At 45.3% G+C, this 17,803-nt stretch overlaps 1 protein-coding gene across 2 annotated transcripts in view; it reads left to right on the forward strand.

Moving 5' to 3' along the window:
* Positions 1-17,803, forward strand: part of ATRIP (ATR interacting protein) — a 266,785-nt gene that overhangs the window by 209,472 nt on the left and 39,510 nt on the right. The gene's annotated exons all lie outside the window — the stretch shown is intronic.

A 17,803-nucleotide genomic window follows, 5' to 3' on the forward strand; every position in this document is an offset into this window, starting at 1 on the left:
CCACAGAGTCACTGTCCTGACACCTGCAAGTATTGTAAGAAGATGTCAAGGAGGACTCTCAAAGACAGAGAGAAAATCAGGCTACATGGGCTTCAGGAGAGGAAAAAGTCAACATCCTCTTCACTTCCCAGGCCTACAACAGAAGGAATGGCCAGATCGACGTCGACAGGTAGGATTGTGCCTGTTTGTTCTCCATCGACGTCATCGGCGCCACCGTCTCACCGGCATAGATCGCCGTCGACGGCGACCAGACCGACGTCGAGGGACAAAGCGTCGAAGCATGGACAGCACAGGGGTACATCTCCGTCGACGGCAGACCGCCGTTCGGCGTCGAGCCATCTCCGGCGCTCCCGTTCGCCGTCGAGAACATCTCGCCCCTTGGCGTCGAAGGACACGACGCCAAAAACACCACGACGGCATGAACATCCGCCGTCGACCACTCGCCACTCAACGTCAAGACACACGACGGCGAGTAGGTCCAGGTCCAGGTCCCGCGATCGGCGTCAAGGCATTCAACGTCGAGGCCTTCGACGTCGAGGACAGACCAGCCATCGCAACTTTCGACGTCGAGGATGCAATCAACGTCGACACAACCTTCAGCTGTGTCACAGGCAGTAGAGCCAGCGGATAAAGCTCCCTCACAGGTGGTCTCTATACGGAGTGCATCATCCCATTCCAGAGCGGGCTCATCGGGGCATGTTTCTCCCATCACTCTATCACCTAGATGGTTAGAGAGCCTGAATAGACCGGCAGCATCCCCGGATTCCCAATACTCTAGGATGTATTCTCCTACTGCCTCATTACCTAGAACGCCATCGCCTACAGCTAGAGCAGGACGGGCTCGTTCTGCTTCTCGTCAGCCGACCACAAGACCTGCACACTCTGCTACAGCTTCTCGTAGCAGGTCTCGTTCCCGAAGGAGAACCAGGTCGCGAACACCACACAGAAGATCACCTTCTTGGTCTTCTTCAGGATCGTCTGTTGGGCGCTACTCCCCCACACTGACAGATTCTCCACCTGCTAGGATCTCACCGGTGGATGATATCACCACTTTTAATGAGGTTCTTTTAAGGGGAGCGCAGAAACTAAATATTGAGGTACCGGAGCCGGCCACCTCATCCTCAGTTATCTTTGAGACCCTACAACACAGATCAGTCTCGAGAAAACTGCTGCCACTAGTACCGGGTTTGCTGCAACCTACTATGGACACCTTTCTGACTCCAGCCACTCTCAAGTCTGCCCCGGCTAGGATTCAAAAGAAGTACAAAGCTCCGGAGCAAGATCCTTTATTCCTGCGGAAGGATCCGCCACCGGACTCTGTTATCTTAGCCGCAGCCAGAAAAACACACTCTGTGGCATCATCTTCCACAGTCCCCCCGGATAAGGAGAGCAGACACCTAGACTCCCTGGGGAGAAAGATGTGCGGTACGGCGGCATCTGCTATGAAGGTCTCCAGCGCCTCAGCACTTCTGGGCAGATATGACCGCTCTCTGTGGGACTCACTCCACAGATTTACAGAAAAGTTGCCCAGGGAAGATAGACAGGACTTCCAGGAAATCTTGCAGGAAGGGGGCCTAGTATCTAACCAGGTCATCAGCGCGGCGGCGGACGGGGCGGATTTGGCTGCGCATGGGTATGCGCACGGAATCTGCGCTAGGAGGTCTTCCTGGCTACGGCTCACGGGTCTGAAACAGGAAGCACAGCAACGCATTTTAAACCTCCCATTCAGCGGGAATTCGTTGTTCGGTACCCACGCGGATGAAGAGATGGCCCGAATGAAAACGGAGGTGGACACTATGAGGGCAGTGGGCCTGGAACGTAAGAAAGACTTCAGGCGGAGGTACGACAGACGACCATTCCAGCAGAGGGTTCAAACCCCTCACTGGTCTCAGAGGCCACAACAACGACAGGGACGTCCCCTGTTTCAGGCACGTAGACCCACAAGAGACCGAGGGGCAAGTAGACCTCAACAGTCTACAGCAAAGACACCAACAAAGCAATGAAGCATTGCTTCCCTCAGCACCGTGCACCACTCCGGTGGGGGGAAGTATTACGCATCATCTTCACGAGTGGCACTCCATCACAAGAGACAAATGGGTGCTCAATATTGTCGAACATGGCTATTCTCTCCTTTTCAAAAAACCTCCGCCACACTTGCCGCCAGCAAGATGTTTTCCTTCTCATCTCAGCATGCTACGCAAGGAAGTTCTTGCACTCCTACAAAAGAAAGCTGTAGAAAAGGTTCCTCCGGCACAAAAAGGAAAAGGGGTGTACTCCCGTTACTTTCTGGTGGCGAAAAAAGGTCAACAGGGCATCTTCAGGCCAATTCTGGACTTACGGCTCCTGAACAAGTACATAAGAAAACAGAAGTTCAGGATGCTAGCCCTTCACCAGATTGTTCCGCAACTGCATCAGGGAGACTGGATGTGCTCCATCGACCTACAGGATGCATATTTTCACATCCCAATAGCATCCAAACATCGGAAATTCTTACGTTTCCAGATAGCGTCACAGCACTACCAATTCAGAGTCCTACCATTCGGCCTGAAGTCTGCACCCCGAGTCTTTTCAAAATGTGTAGCAGTGGTAGCGGCACATCTTCGAAGGCAAAAAATATTCGTCTACCCCTACCTGGACGACTGGCTATTGAAGGCTTCCTCTCCGGATCAGGCGAGAAAACATCGAGACATTGTACTAAGAACTTTCGAGTCTCTAGGTCTTCAAATCAACCACAACAAGTCAACCTTGATTCCAACACAAAACCTCCACTACCTGGGAGCTATACTAAACACAGAGCTCCAAAGAGTGTATCCTTCGGAGGAACGACTTTTATCAATCCACAGGAAGTGTCAACAACTATTAACAGCCGATGCACCTACTGCTCGTCAGGTGACATCGCTTCTGGGCTCCATGGCTTCATGCATCTTCATTGTCCTGAATGCCAGGCTACACATGAGGCCCCTTCAGGAGGCATTAGAGAACAACTGGAGCCAAAAGACTGGTCGCTGGGAGGACAGAGTAAGACTACCAGCAGCGGCTTTTCAATCACTACAATGGTGGATGCACAGACCTCACCTGTCGATAGGTTCTCCGTTTCACCAGACAATTCCAGCCGACACTCTGGTAACGGATGCGTCTCTTCAGGGTTGGGGTGCTCATCTGGGTTCCTTCCAAGCTCAGGGTCTGTGGTCCGACAAGGAAAAGAACTATCACATAAATCTACTGGAGCTCAGAGCGGTCCATCTGGCTCTCAAATCTTTCTCTCCATTGGTTCAGGGGAAATCTCTCCTAATTCAGACAGACAATACAACCACAATGTATTACCTGAACAAACAGGGGGGAACAAGATCACTACCTCTGTCTCGAGAGTCCCAAACGATATGGCATTGGCTCCTGGCCAGGGGAATGTCTATCACAGCGATACACCTGCCAGGTCAGCAAAACGTAGAGGCAGATTTCCTGAGCAGACATCTAGAAGACGCGCACGACTGGGTCCTACACGACGAAGTCGTCGAGGACATCTTCGGTCAATGGGGTCGACCCCAGTTGGATCTCTTTGCAGACGAAGCAAACAAGAAATGCCCAGACTTCGCATCCAGGTTCTGCCGTCCGGGATCTCAAGGGAATGCCCTGTTGATCAACTGGTCAGGGATATTTCTCTACGCCTTTCCACCGATTCCCCTCATACCGGCAGTAATCAACAAACTTTACAACTCCAGAACCAGAATGATTCTGATAGCGCCACAATGGCCCCGCCAATTCTGGTACACGGATCTACTCAACTTATCGGAAAAACCTCACAGGAGGTTGCCGTGCAGACCGGATCTCCTGAGCAGAATGGAAGGCAGAATCCTACATCCCAACCTTCCCTCTCTGAGCTTGACAGCATGGCTCCTGAATTCCTACAGTATGGGCACCTAGGGCTCTCACAGGAGTGCATGAACATCTTGAAAGAGTCAAAACGACCTTCCACGCGGCGTTCTTACGCTTTTAAGTGGAAGAGATTTTACATCTGGTGCTCTCAACAAGGTATAAATCCCATACAAGCTCAGGAGGATGTCATACTGTCCTATTTGCTTCATCTGGCGAAGTCTGGTCTGCAGGTATCTTCTATTAAGGTTCATTTGTCTGCAATTACAGCGTATCGTAAGTCGCCTTCTCAGGAATCCTTCTTTACGATACCTGTAGTCAAGGATTTCTTAGAAGGCTTGAAAAAGGTTTTTCCTCCCATTCGGAGACCTTCTCCTCCATGGGAACTGAATGTAGTCCTGTCAAAACTTATGGGCCCTCCCTTTGAACCTATCCACAAGGCCTCTTTACAGCACCTTACGTGGAAGACGGCTTTTTTGGTGGCCATTACTTCAGCGAGGAGGGTCAGCGAAATTCAGGCTCTGTCTTGCAGAGAACCGTACACGGTTTTTCACGATAATAGAGTGGTTCTGCGAACTCACCCATCTTTCCTTCCGAAGGTGGTGTCAGAATTCCATATCAATCAGACTATATCTTTACCGACTTTCTTTCCCAATCCGGAGACTCCGGCTGAGAAAGCATTGCATTCTTTAGACTTGAAAAGAGTGCTGAAATTCTATTTGGACAAAACAAAACCGATTAGACATTCTAACCATTTGTTTCTGAATTATGGTCATTTAAGAACAGGAGAGGCAGCGTCTAAACGAACGATATCAAGATGGATTGTGTCTTGTATTGTTAACACTTACCAACTGGCTAATAAGCAATTACTGGCTAGGCCAAAAGCGCATTCCACAAGGGGAAAAGCGGCTACTGCTGCCCTCCTTAACAATGTACCAATTTCCGAGATTTGTAAGGCTGCTACATGGAAGTCTGTGCATACCTTTACTAAGCATTACTGTTTAGACTCGGATGCAAGAGCGGATGCCCAGGTGGGGCAGGCCTCTCTTAGAAATCTATTTGCATGAATATGTATTCTTTCCTGCACTTCTTTCAGACAGTCCGCAGAGTTTAGAGATGGGCTTGCTAATCTATTCAATGTTTATGACTATTGATGAGGATCCCCTGGAAGAGAAGGATAAGTTACTTACCTGTAAATCCTAGTTCTCTTCCAGGGGTATCCTCATCAAAGTCATAAACAACCCACCCTCCTCCCCGGACTCAAGTCTCCTAGAAGTGCAGGACAGATTATCTTTCTGATCAGTTACACAGATTGTCACCGTAAAAAAGTACTGACCTAACTGTGAACCAACTGTCACCTTCCCTTCACCCCTGAGGCATGGTGGGATACTGGAGGTGCTCAGGGTCTTAAAGGCACGGTGCCAAAGTTTTTATGGTTCTCCTGTGTTAACCTGCATGCAGCCTATTGGCTAAGAATGCTTCATTGTTTTTCAATGTGGTTTTTTCTATTTTTCTCTGCTATTTACTGCTGTTTACTTCCCTAAGTCCAGTTTTTGGGGCTTAGGTAGATATTTATGATCTATTGTGATTTTATAATATTAAAAAAAAAAAAAAAAAAAAAAAAACTTGCATAGAAATAAAGCATTTTAGCCTATTTATGATTATAGCCTGCATTGCTGTTTTACACATGATAATATGTATGTATTTTATATATATATGCTCCGGGGTCCCCGCACAAGGGCAGGAATATTCAATGTTTATGACTTTGATGAGGATACCCCTGGAAGAGAACTAGGATTTACAGGTAAGTAACTTATCCATATTGCTATAGTTTACTACTAAGCAGGCAGTCACATGTTCAGTTACCTTGCAGGCAGTATTTAGTGGTGCAGCAGGTGCAGTGGCAGTGGAGCCAAAAGTTGTCATAACTCCTCTAAACACCAAATATTGCTATATTTTTACTACTAAACAGGCAACCGCAAGTGCAGTTATCTTGCAGGCACAGGAGTCATGGTTTTAATGGTGCAGCGGCACAGGTGCCACAAGATGTCAGAACCCTACTAAATATTGCAGAATTTTACTACTAAACAGGCGGTCGTCACATTGCAGTTACCTTGCAGGTATTATGGTCATGATTTGAATGGTGCAGCAGGTGCAGTGGCATTGTGCCACAAATGCTCTAGGAACCCTACTAAATACAAATCATTACTAAATTTTACTTCTAAACAAGCTGCAACAAGTGCAGTTATCTTACAAGCACTAAGGTCATGATTTGAATGGTGCAGCAGAGTGGCACCAGGGCCAAAACGTGGTCATAGCCTCTCTAAACACCAAATTACTATACTCTAATACAATGCCATATTAAATACAGTAGAAATTACGAGTTTGGAACCCATGGATATTAATTCAGCATATATTACAACATAAGCAACTATTAACGGTTTATCATATTTAAAACAAACATTATTATAACCTGTTTCTAATATTTATAATCCAGTTAATAAGATAGAATGCAAAAGAAAAAAAAACAAATGCAAAACCTATTGTCTTTGCCAATGCTTGTTTTTTTTTTTTTTTTTTAACAGTTTTTATTGACATTTAATTCTTACATATTAGCAAACAACTCCTTATGACATACAAGAGAGTTACATCTTGGACATGTGTAAACAATCTTTACCATTTTCTGGCCTGAGCATAATTGGGGACACTAATTGGATCTGACTCTTGACTGGATTCTTGTGAGAACTAGAAAGTCACTCCAGTGAGCTTCTGGCACTTAGTCCCTCCTTTTGCCCTGTGCAGGGCATTTTGAGCCTTTCAATGCACCAGGGAAAGTTCCCCTTTAACATCAAGAAGACTCTGAGACATATGGACTGCTCCTCTACTCTTGCTGACCCTGAACAGGAGGCGACTGGGGAGGTGCCTTTGAGGTCTACTACAGCCGTCCTTCTGGAGCTCAGTGCAGGTGTCCAGTTTGTTTGATGTCAAGATCAACTCCATGGCTACCCGTTTGGACAGTGTGTGTAGCTTGATGGGGCGCAGCAGCGAGTTCTGATCTTGGCGATGCCACAATGCCCCCTGGAGCGAGGGTCGCCAGGCAAGAGAAACATATGGCAGCCATTGGAACGAAAAATGAAGATCTGAAGGTGGAAGGCACGATGTCAGCGCATCGGTATCTGCATTGTAGGCACTAAAGAGTGTATTGACACTGGTCATATGAAATACTATGCAGAAACCTTGCTCACCTCACTTTTTGATTGCCATGTCTTTTCCGTGGCATTCCTGGTGAAACAGGTGCACAGGTTGCTTGGTCCCTGCCCGCCTCCGGGTGCTACACCGAGGACGATAATTGCCAGACTTCTTAACTATCGAGACTGGACACTGTTCTTCATCTAGCAAGTGAGAAAGGTCTGCTCCTATACCAAGGCTCGGCGATGTCCATGTACCCATACTTTACTGCTGTTTTTCAGGACACCAAGTACAAATTCTCTGAGCTAATGGATGCTGTCTGTCTGGGGGATCAGATTCTCCATGTTGTATCCCCCATGGATTAAGTTGAGGTGAGTGGCAAAGTGCTGTTTTTTCCTGCAGGCCCCTGAGGCTCCCCAATTCTGCAAGTCACTCGCCTCAGAACCAGTCAGCCTTGCCAGGAATGGGCACCTTCTGGCCCTGTATAACTATTCTCTTTTGTGTAATGAGTTGTACCTGCCTCGCAACTCGCAGTGCCCCAACTCGCACTAGTACTCAAAGCTGGGGCTCCCAAGGAGATCGGGGGTGATTTAGGGGGCTTGATTGTTCTGTGTTTGAATAGATTCTCCAGGTTGGTAATCTTCCCTGCCGAGCCTTATGCCCCTGTCCCCCCCGCACATACTCAATAGGCACACCATTAAATTACTTACATGGTATCTCAGCGGCCTTAATGACCATTTCAAAACGAGGGTGCTGGTGTATTTGGACCGCCTTGGAGTAGATAGTGCCCTCTTGCAAGAGTCACACCTCTCCTCCCACTCACCTATTCTTCCTTGCTTCTAAATGGGCCAGCATAGTTATTTTTCTTCTTACATTACTTACTCTAAGGGAGTATGTATCCTTATACACCACATGTCCCCTTTAAATTACACCGTTTACATGCGGACTCATCCAGTAGATTCCTGTTACTGGGAGGCACAATACATAACATTTTGCTTGCATTAGTTAATGCATGCACAGCAAATACTGGTGACTGTTTTTTCTGGATTTTTCTACTGAATTGTGCAACTCCCAATGTTCAGGCTGGACTATTCCCATGAGGAACAGGGTCAGAACTGATTTGCATATGGCTGGGTCCAAACTTGGGTGGCGTGGTGGGCAAAGAAATGATGGGTTCAACCCAAATCTTTGTGACTAGGGGTGAATGTTTGCATTGTTCAGCATTCCATCCATCATCTGTTACTTTGCATTTGGTTAGCAGCATCTCAGACTCAAATAATCAGCGCCCGGAAAACAATTCTTAATTTTCTCAGGAGTCAGGTATTCTCTGTGATGTATGTAAAATGTAATGAGCTTGAACCTGGTGTTTTTGGATGCTGCAGAGGGGTGTGCTAATATCCGGTCCTATTCAGTGTCACTGAATTGCCGTTTATCCTGCAGCTCATCTAGTGGGAACAGAGGGTGGGTGGTGAGTGCTATTGTCAACCATCAAATGAGATGTGTTGACCCTTGCCTTTTGTGTGTATCGTTTCCATTAACTTGTGTGTAGGTAGCTCATCTTCTATGATGTGCAAGCAATGCCAAATTATGTAGGTTATTGCATTCAGGCCTCGAAAAAGCATAAGCCTTTTACTAGATCTGCAGGTTGAGCAACTTGAATAAACTACTCAACTTAACCGTAATGTACTTGACCTGCAAACGGGTCTCAGATTGTTTGATCCTAGGCAAATATTTTAGATTACAAAGTCACATTTTGTTTCATTCTCACCTATGAGTGCACCTTCAAATATCTGAGCTCAGCATTTCTGCTGTACAAAAATACCTCTTTTGTTTGATTAAATTACTAGACGTTTGTGCAATGTATAATACGAATTTAGCTCACATATAGGGGACGCATGATTGATGACTTGCCTCTTAGTCTACTAATAGAATTTCCATCAGAGCACGGCTGTTTCTCAGTTTGTTGTAACACTCACTTTTAATAAATATATTACTAAAGCATGATGTGGAAGCACACGGTCATTTACAGACTGGATAGTTCCAAGAAATATCCAAAAACCTTCCACAAACTTGCAGTTTTACTTATAAAACTATATAGTGTATTAACCATATTCTGTGAAATTTGGGTTTCAGAAAACATATTTATCCTTTTCACATCACCAAGTAAAGTGTTCTAATTTGTTTTCATCCTATTCAAATATTTTTCTCATCCCACAGAAGTACAAACAAATAATGGGCTTTCATAACTACTGAAATATATTTTGAAATGTTTGTACACTTGACTTACTTATTTATGTGTTGTGTGTTAGGAAAAACCTGACACCCTACAGCCTTTTATTTCACACTCATAGTACAGCAGGTCAGAGAGTTCATGTTACAGAATTAATTGTAAGAAGACAAACTGACTTTTGATCTATGTCTCTGAACAAAGAGCAAATGTATCAAGATTTAAAGGCTTATTTTTTTGCTCCTTCATTTTCTGACTGAACAGAAGAACACCTGTTATTTGTCAGCTCGCCTGAAGGGGCGATTAGGTCCTAAAAATAATTTGACCTGATAAAATATGACTTGCCGTAGCAAGTGGGCGAGTAGATTTTTTTAGGCTTGTCATTATAAACTTGGAAATGGCCCTGTGGTATGCAGTAGTGCTTGTTAAGCTTTCCCAGGGTTAGTGAGTGTGCGTCCTGGAAAAGGTCATTTAAAGTTTCTGGGCCAAGGGCACACCATTTTTTGAGGCCAGCAAGGACCACTATTCCACTTGTGTGAAGAAAACTTGGAAATGGAAAGCCCGTAAGGGAATGTTTGAGACATAAGACAGAAAGCTCTGGGGTAACATAAGTGAATGACCTGTATTAGTCAAGGAGACAGGCTGGCAGCATAGGGCACCAGGCAGATATGCTGGAGGATCCCAGTTGTCAACCATTGTTGCAGTGTCGTCCAGACAAACACCGGTGGCCCAGAGGCAAAGACACTAAAGTTGGGAGGCAAGAAAGTGTTGCTCAAAAATTTGATATTTTCTGGCTGCCCATGTCTGCGGGCCCTCTGATCTTGACAAGCACTCACATTGTTCCAAAACAATTCCCTTAACATGGTAACTGTCCGCGTTTGTTAGGAAGAGTAATGCTTTAAATTATTTTCAAGCAGGCTACAGAACTTACCATAGGACTGAAACTGCCATTTTGGTGGTAATACTTAAGTTGTTGATGATCCAGGATAAAGGAGTAGCCAGCATTCTTCCTACTAGATGCCCTGCAGCTTTTAACACTGTCACATTTTATACTCATCATACATCTCAAGGAGATTTGGGTGAAAGATGTACCACTTAAATGGCTGAAATCATTCCTGCAAGAGTGAACTCAAGCAGTGTCAATGGCACCATTCATATATAAGGATTTAAAAAATTGTCCCACAGGGTCCTCGTTATACCTCATATTAACTGTGAACATCGCCCCATTTGTTTGCATTGTTAGATCTTGTGGTCATGAGTTACAGCGTGCTGATGGTGCACTGGTTAGTTATTTTCAGTCTGGATGGAAATGCCTCATTATCACTGGCCACATTTATCAGCTGTATGATCTTTGTGACGAGGTGGATGAGTTATAATTGTCTGAAATAAAACTGTGACAGAACTGAGGTCTTACTGAAGAGAGGTTTCACTTCTGCATGGAATCATACATAGGGGCCAGCCTTCTTTGAACGTTGCCCAGTTCCATCAAATACTGCATAGAATACGTTTTTGTTTTTCATTTGACTAAAATGTTGTTGGTTAAAAATAAAACATTTATCATCAACATGTTACTTTCATCTGAGGCATCTAAGAAAGACAATTGCAGTCTTGCCACCAGAATGCATTTACAGTTTTGCAAGCCATGGTAGTGTATAGAATTTATAATTCTATATACCTGGCCCTCCCTAAATCTGATTTCCTGAAGTTACAGGTGGTACAAAATATGGCTGTAAGTACAATATTGCACTTACCAAGAAGGGCATCTGTGGCTACGTATGTAGGTCATCTACCCTTTTTTGATACTGAAGAAGAAAGTTAAGTTTGTAGTGCTGACAATCTGCCACACATCCATTTACAGACAAAGTCCTAAGTTTGTGACGTATTTGATTGAGGTCTATACATCAAGTAGGAACTTGTCAGAGACACCTAAGAAAGGAATTTTTCGAGTCTGTGCTACCTGCATGAAGCAAAGGCTGCATGTGGATGATCAGCGTAAGGACTGTATATCTTGTCTCAATCCTAATCATAAACCTAGAGACTGTAAGGTATGTAGAACCTTTTCTACTAAGACACTTAAGGACAGAGAAGGTTGTCTTCTCATCTGGCTACAAAAATTGAAATCCAGGGACAATCCAGTTTCTGATGAGGACAGTGCCCATTCTTCTGCTTCTGTGGTGAAAACACCTGTAAAACGACAATCTGAAGTTTCTTCAGAGAAAAGACCCAGGAAAGCTTTAAAAAAATCTTATCTTCTGAGATGTCCTCAAAAATGTGTAGCCCTTCAAAGATGAAAAGTAAAGCTTCAGACTTAAAGTCAAAGAAGAAGCCTTTCTCTGAGCCGTCAACGCCACCATTCAAGGTAAAGCATACCTTCAAGAAACCAACTTCTGCGCAGTCGATAGGATCATCATCGTCAACGATGGCGCCGTTGACTGCTCATGCCCTGACGACGACTTCCACCATCGCCACACTCTCTGTATCTATGACAAAAAACTGCTCTTCGTCGACAGTATGCTAATTCTCGTCGACGGCATGTCCTATTTCTTCACCGTCGGCGTTGATACCGTCGACGCTGCTTCCACTGACGACAGCTTCATCGATGGAGATACAACCATCAACTGCATCGTCGACGACAGGCCCACTGTCGACAACACTCCAACTGTCAATGACATCTCAACCGTTGACATTTCCACCGTTGACGATGACTGTTCCGTCGACACTCTCGTCGTCGATTCCCCCGTCGACACTACCACTGTCGGCGGCGCATCTCTCGTCGATGATGAAGACTGCGGGGAAAGTGCAGAGTTCCTTGACTCTGTTTTCGTCGACGGACCAGGACGCACACGGGAGGGTGAAGAAGTAGCATCTGACGCCCTCAGTCATATCCCCTACCCAGGTTTCCAGCCTTTTACCCTCGCATCTGTTAGATGACGATGACTCGGATGAGGAGAGTATTTTTGAAGTAGCCAGCAGCCCTTCCCAATTAAGGGTTAAATGCCAAGAATACTCAAATGACGATGCTTCATACTATACGCAAAGCTATTATAAGCAGCCAGGGCTGGTAGGTCTTCCCCCCTGCATTTGTTTCAGACTTGCAAGCAATGTTGGTGGACTATCAGGAACGTTTTCCGGCAAAGTCTTCCTCGGTTCAACAACCGATACTTCCGCCTCAGCCAACAACTCCCCACTTGCAGCAGCTGCATCATACACCTTAGCCAAGACCGCAGCATTCGTTTCTTTCCACACCAAGGCAATGATGAGTGTGACGAATATATTATACCGGCACCTGCTTCTCCTACAGCACCTGTGGTACAGTCCCCACCTGAAGAAATAGGTGGATTCCATAACCTACTTGAACGTGCCGCCACGTGGTTTGATCTTCCGATGCCCGCAACTCAGCAAGATTGCTTCCTCTACGATTTTAAAGAACCACACAGGAAGATGGTCAGAGCTATACCCGTCGTAGAACATGTTTGGAGCTCGGGCCTGAAGATCATGCAGAATCCGGCAACAGTTCCTGCAGTGCTGATGAGGCTGGACAAAAGATATAAAACCACAGAGCCTGCCCCGGCTTGCTTCTCAGGCCACCCGAAGATAGACTCCGTGATTTGGCAAGCCACCTAGCATCGCTCTAGGAACCCCTCTACGCCGTTGACATCACCGCTGGATAAAGAGGGGAAACGCCTAGATACTTCAGCAAGCTTTTCTCCTCATTGTCCGCTATTGTAGTAAGGGCAGGCAATTCCCTTGTTCTAGTTGGCAGATATGATCAAAAGCTCTGGTCAGACATGTCTCAATCCTTGGAAGAGCTTTCAGACGCTTCCAAAACAGAATCCAGAAAGGTGCACATGGAGGGCCAACGATTTTCAGCAGAGATCATCGATTGTGCACTTGATATAGCAGCGATGAGCTTCAGATTACTTGCTGGGTCAGCTGTGTTGAGGCGTCAAGGTTGCCTCAAAATCGCCAACTTTCGCCCTGAGGAACAGACAAAGATTCTGGATCTTCCATATGATGGGGACGCGCTGTTTGGGAAGCACATTGACAACGCGCTTCAAACCATTAAATCTGGTATGGAGACAGCAAGATCCTTAGGCACTCTGCAGTACAGGAAAGTGCCCTTTCGTGGTGCTAGGGGCAGAGGTCAACCTTCCTTTCGCGGAAGATACTAGCAATATAAGTATCCATCCTATTCCTTCACGTTCCAGCCGTCTAGGCCGCAATACCAGCTGCAGCAACCGCCTCCTGCAGCCTATACCAGGCCCTACCACAAGAACATATCAGGGCGACAATCTACAGAGTCTGTGCGTAGGCAATGACTGCCTAACAACACTTCCTCTTCACTCTTCTCCTACAATTTTTCAACGAATATTAAACAATCGTATCCAACGCTGGCAACAAATAACGAAGGACAAGTGGGTGCTGGATGTAGTCCGATTTGGACACCTGTTGGAATTCATCCAGATTCCCCCATCCATGCCTCCATCCCAGACCCAACAAAAACATCTTCGTCTGCTCCGCTTGGAGGTTATGACCATGCTGAAGAAATGAGCTATAGAGTCTGTTCCATATTCCCAGAGATGGAAGGGTTTCTACTCCCGCTTCTTTCTCATCCGAAAGAAATCTCTCTTATGGAGGCCAGTCCTGGATTTACGGGAGCTGAACAAGTACCTCAAGAAACAAACATTTTGGATGGTCACCCTGCAAGATGTCCTCCAGCTTCTGAACAGAGTAGACTACATAGCCTCTCTAGACCTTCATGACGCGTACTTCCACATTTCCATTCATCCTCTGCACAGAAAGTACCTGAGGTTTGTAGTCAACGGCAAACACTTCCAGTTAAAGGTCCTCCCCTTTGAGCTACGTTCAGCACCACGAATCTTCACCAAATGTCTAGCGCCAGTGGCAGCCTACCTAAGGAGAAACAAACACCAGGTTTTTCCCTATCTCGACAACTGGCTAGTGAAAGCTCCAGATGTCCAGTCAGCAAAAAACTCAGTCAAGGCAATTGCGCCTTTTCAAGGAATTAGGCCTTATGCTCAACAAAGAAAAATCGTATCTTCAGTCATCAACTCAGTTAGCCTTCCTAGGGGCTATCTTAGACGCACAACAGGACAAAGCCTCTCCAGTGCTAGACAGACAAGCAAGGTTAATACAACTAGCAAAGCGCTTCCAAAGAAAAAGGTGTCTTTCAGTTCGGCGGTACAAGTCCTTACTAGTCATGATATAAACCTTGTTCCATTCTGTCGGCTGCGCATGCGTCCAATTCAGGAGGACCTGGACAGGCAATGGGCGCAAGCATGAGGATCCTTCGAGGATACCATCCTCATAACACCATGCATGGTCCACTCTCTCTGGATTGGTGGACAATTCCTGAGAACATATCAAAAGGACTCCGCTTCTTAGTATGAATTCCTCCAGTGGTTGTAACTACGGACGCATCACTCACAGGATGGGGTGCATGCATGCAGGACCTTCGGGTGAGCGGCAAGTGGCCCCCTTCTCACTATCTTTTCCACTTAAACCTTCTCGAGTTGAGAGCGGTCTATTATGCCTTACAGGCCTTCCTTCCGAGGATACGAGGGTCAGCAGTGCTTGTCAGAACAGACAATACCACCACAATGCACTACATAAACAAACAAGGAGGAACACGTTCCCACATACTCTCTCTTGAAGTGCAAACTATCTGGAATGGTGCATTCACCACTCAGTCCACATAACAGCGGAACATGTCCCACGCCTACAAAAGAACATTGCAGATTCGTTAAGCAGGTTGGCAACAACCTCCCACGAGTGGGAATTAGACCAAAGGACACTAGATCTTATCTTCGACCAGTGGGGAAAACCGAGTCTGGACCTATTTGCATCCTCCCAAAACGCCAAATGCCAACATTATGCAAGTTGGCATCACCAACAGAGATCATGGGGGGATGCATTTTAGATCACATGGTCAGGGATCTATGTGTATGCTTTTCCTCCAATCCCTCTCCTCTCAAGGGTGATCAGGAGGATGAAGTCGGAACCCTGCCAGATGATCCTAATAGCTCCAGCGTGGCCGTGTCAACTGCTACACAGAGTTGCTTATCCTGTCTGCTTGTCCACCCATCAGAATCAGACCAGTTCCAGACCTGTTTACCATCAACCGGGGACAAGTGAGGCACCCGTATCCCAAGTCTCTGAGTTTATGGGCATGGCTCCTGAATTCAACAAATTTGTCCATCTAGACCTACCAACTGAGTGCAGGGAAGTGCTAGCTAAAGCATGTGCAGCTAGCACCAACAAATCTTACTGCCTGAATTGGAAGCGATTTTGTTAGTGGTGTGAAACCCAGAAAATGCACCCTCTCTCCTCAGCACCAGAGGCGGTGTTGCCATATTTCTTACAGCTGGCACGTTCCAGACTTGCCCATTTGTCAATTAGAGTCCATTTGGCGGCTATCTCCAGATACAGGAGAGTACCAGGCAAACCGTCCTTAGGCTCTCTAACATTAGTCAAGCAATTCTTGAAGGGTCTCTTCAGATATTTTCCTCCAGTAAAGCCTCCACCTCCGGAATGGCAACTTAGCATTGTTCTTGGCCAGCTTATGAAGGAGCCTTTTCAGCCTATCCACATGGCGGACGTCAAGCATCTCACTTGGAAGGTGGCTCTCCTTCTCGCCCTTACTTCGAAATGCAGAGTTAGTGAAATTCAAGCTTTCACTGTACAAGAACCTTTCCTGCAGTTCAAACAAGCTAGTCTCATTCTACGCACCAATCGTAAATGTATTCCTTAGGTGCCATTCGAATTTCATATCAACGAGCCGGTGGTTCTAAAATCTTTTTTCCCGAACCTGCAAACTACTGCAGAAAGGACCCTCCATTCACTTGACCTTAAAAGGTGCATAAAATTCTATCTGGACAGAACAAAGTTGTTCCAACAGTCCAATCAGTTATTTATAGCTTTCAGTGCCGCTAGGAAAGGTCACTCTGTAACGAAACGGACTAAATCCCAATGGATTAGAAACGCAATCATCTTCTGCCATCAGAAAGCAGGTAGACCATTGCAAACAAGTGTGAGAGCGCATTTTACCAAAGCTATATCTGCGTCCTGTGCGCTGTTTGCTGGTGTGTCAATTAAAGACATCTGTCGGGCTGCGACATGGAGGACAACTCACACCTTCACGCAGCATTACTGCTTGGACACGGAGACACTTCGGGATGCAGCGGTTGGGCAAGCGGGCCTTCGAAACCTGTTTCAATGAAGGTGAGCTAAATGATTCCTTCCCTCCATCCGCTTGTTTTGTGTTATTTCACATTTTCTTTAAAATAATACTGTAGATCGTAAAAATAAGTGTATGAACATATTCTCATGCCAGTTCGCATTTCAAGTGCTATGTTACTATCTGCAGGTCGAAAATGTGTTATTCACTGCTTACTATTCTGATTCAAGCATGTGAATCTATGAAAGTTCCAATACTGGAGTAAGAAACAAGTTACTTACCTGTAACTGTAGTTCTCCAGTATTGGAAACTTTCAAAGTATCACATGCATCCCACCCTTCTCCCCTGGGGAGCTCACCTTCATTTTTTTTTCCTCAGTCCTAGCTGTATTTTTGCACTTGTGCTCAGAAAATCTGAGGGAAAATTGCTATTCACAGGAGGGTTCTAGAGGGTGGTGTAAGCTGATTGGTTGTCTTTTAAGTTTGGTTCTTTTTTATAAAATGACTATGTAATGTTACTAAATTAAGAGGCCTCGTACCTCTACAGCGTTAAATGCATTTGAGCATGACTTTTTGTATTACACCTGATACTCCCATCTCGATGACTGGGAATGGTTCAAGCATGTGAATCTATGAAAGTTTCCAATACTGGAGAATTACAGTTACAGATAAGTAACTTGTTTCCTACTTTGTATTTTGTATTTGTTTTAGTTATATTGTATTACAAATCCAAGAAATTAATCTAGCCTCTCGGTGTTTTAAAAGCAATACGTATGTGATAATGCAAGGAAAAGGGAACTACAATGTAAAGGTATGCTTAATGGAAACTGATGAAAACGAAGAAATACTTTATAACAAAGGAGCTTTGAGTTTTAAACAATATATGGCTAGGAGCATATATTGCAAATAATTACATTATGGTAAAAGTATATACAAGTTAGTACTTGATGGTAGTAGTTAAAATTAGGAGATGGAAGACAGGAGATAATTGCAATTTTTGCAATGGCCTATGAAGCAGAGCAGTTGTTTGGGTCAAGTTACCAAGATCATTATTCGTCCCTTTCTGAAGGTAGAAGAGACCTTTTCCTTTTCAATAAAGTTAGGTGATCAGTCTTCAAGGAGCAGGAATAATGACTGGAAATCTTTATGGATATATTTTTGGGAACACTGGCTAACATAGTGTCATTTGAGCTGTTGGCTATTAGTTTGAGAGACTGGTCTAGTATAATCACCAATTAATTTGTCCTTGAGGAATCTAGCTTGTCCTCGATCAGTGACTTGTTGAGTGAATTCCAATAATTATTTTGCAAGTAGTTTGCA

This window comes from Pleurodeles waltl, chromosome 9 (assembly GCF_031143425.1).
Source record: "Pleurodeles waltl isolate 20211129_DDA chromosome 9, aPleWal1.hap1.20221129, whole genome shotgun sequence".
Classification (NCBI taxonomy): Eukaryota; Metazoa; Chordata; class Amphibia; order Caudata; family Salamandridae; genus Pleurodeles; species Pleurodeles waltl.